This window comes from Glycine soja, chromosome 7 (assembly GCF_004193775.1).
Source record: "Glycine soja cultivar W05 chromosome 7, ASM419377v2, whole genome shotgun sequence".
Taxonomy (NCBI): domain Eukaryota; kingdom Viridiplantae; phylum Streptophyta; class Magnoliopsida; order Fabales; family Fabaceae; genus Glycine; species Glycine soja.
The window spans coordinates 12,889,204-12,891,595 of NC_041008.1; the positions used below are offsets into that span (position 1 = coordinate 12,889,204).

General features: G+C 31.6%; 1 pseudogene; it reads right to left on the reverse strand.

Moving 5' to 3' along the window:
- Positions 1 to 2,086, reverse strand: LOC114420375 (annotated as a pseudogene).
- Between the last annotated feature and the right edge of the window lie 306 nt (positions 2,087 to 2,392).

Sequence of the window (2,392 nt, forward strand, 5' to 3'; positions counted from 1 at the left end):
TTAGATCAATACAGTTGACATCTGATATAATCTGAAGAATGAATTATCAACATCGAAATCATATTATGAGGATTAAAAGAAAAGCCTCTGATTGCGTGACTATTTAAGACAATAGATTTATTAATTGATACCTTGTAGGGAGATGGTCATTTGGACAATAGTATGAAGTCTAAACTGGCTCACCAACAAAAAAATGCAAAGCCTGAACATCATAATTGTGTAAGCATTCATAATGTAGAGTAAATTAATTGAAAAATAATATAAAAAGAAAGGTTGAAAATGTATCAATAAAATAAGATTGGAAGATGTCATATCTCAAGTTTACTATATTCATCAATCCTAGATAGCAACACAGAGCGACCCACTCCAAAACCGCTATAGCCAGTATAGCAAAAATTATAAATACAAGATAAAAATTTATATTTATATTTTATACTATACAGAGCCGAATGCTTCAAAAAACTTATCCAAAAAAATGTATATGCGTAATTAAAAATAAAATAAAAAATTCATAGTCTAACACATTCACCATTAAATTAAGCTATAATTAAACAATAAGATAAATGAGAGCATAAAAATGAAGGCTAGGAGATAAATAATAAGATAGAATTTATAGTAAGTTGCAAGTTGAATGTAAGGGTGCTAGAGGCAGAAAAATTAGTTGAATGTAAGGGCATGGATTCAACTTCTCCACTTGCCTAGGGTAAAGGCATGTACATATTTGCTCTCCAAACCCCTACTAGATTGGAACCTTTTTCTCTACATCACTCTAATGAACTATGAAGTGTCATAGTAAAACAAGGCCCTATTATCTCTACTTTTTTAAACTACAACAGAGGTTGGAGGTGAGTTTGGATGGAATTTTGGCTATCCGCCACTAATTGGATGTTATTCAGCTGCAATTTTGGTTGCTATCACTCAATGCAAAAACTCTACGCTATAATTTTATGGTAGCAGCCAGTAGTTGTGACTTTCCACTACTATGCAAGTTCCACCTTCATTTATGGAAGACAACTAAACAAATTTTTTATGAATGATGCGTTTTTCTTTTAAAAAAAATACAAAAAAAAGACTCACAGAAAGCGTTGAAAAAAAGGGCACGGGGCAAAGTCAATCATAAAGTATTTAGAGAATTGACTTCAAAACATCAAGTTCCCAAAAAATGGGATAGAGGAATATAAGTACCAGGATATAATGTTTTTCTATTAGAACCAGAAAAAAGTAGCAGTTTCGCCATAAAATACTTGTAAATATGCAATCAATACCTTAATGTAGTTGCTCTCATCTAGCGTAAAGTGATGATAAATTCTGACAGGTAAGATGATCATTCCTCCTTTCTTGACCCACTCACGAATCCAAGCATCATTGTGATCCTTAACATCACAATAGCCTAAAGACAAACATGATATATTTAGCAACTTAAAATGGTAGGCAAGGTGGCAAGAAAATCAAAGTAAAGCAGAAAATTAGTTCATACGGCTTCCAGCAGCACAAAAGAGGATCTCCTCATCAGTGTGAAAATGCTATTAGAAGAAGCTTTTGATTTATAATTTGGCAACTTTTCTAGGCAGACCTCACAAACATCCTTAAGAAAAGGTGACTCAGGTTGCATTATTAAAAACATAAACATAGCCAGAATGTCAAAGATGCATAAGTAGTGCACAATGTTAGACATAATTAAAATTATAGTGACTCTTTTGCATATTGTCGATATTTCCCAACATATATTCATTTATATTGAGTAGAAGAAAAGTTAATTCTAAACCATTATGATGAGACATTAGTATAACAAACCATGTAGGTGTCACCATGCTCTTCATGAATCTTCTTCATCTCTGGATCATTTCCATGGTTATCAGCATCTAGTTTCCAACTAAGGACTCCAAGTTCTACAATTTAACACGTGTCAAAGATCATATGTTAGTGTAAAACCCTTAATTTGCACATAAATATAACCGGTACATGTAGCAAGAAGCTTACCAACAAGTTGGTCCAACGAGACAAACTCCTTAGGTGTTTTGTGGTGGGGGAGTGTTTGATCTTCATCACTATCATCCAATGTTATTAATGGCAGATGTCGATTCATGGTGGAAAGCCAAAAATTCGCCATAAAAATATGGTGGATGGCGTAGCGACAAATGGTAGACAATATATATATATATATATATATATATATATATATATATATATATATATATATATATATATATATCAACAAAACAATGGCTAAAAAATAAATATAAATAAAAAAATTAAAAAAAAAAGGATTGCATTCAAATAAACTAAAAAAGTTTCATGAGTTCACTCAATAACCAACACCAAATAAACTCATTCAAGAGTTCAAAATAACAAAATGCTAAAAGCATAATGCAAAGTGCAAAGTAAAGGTTGA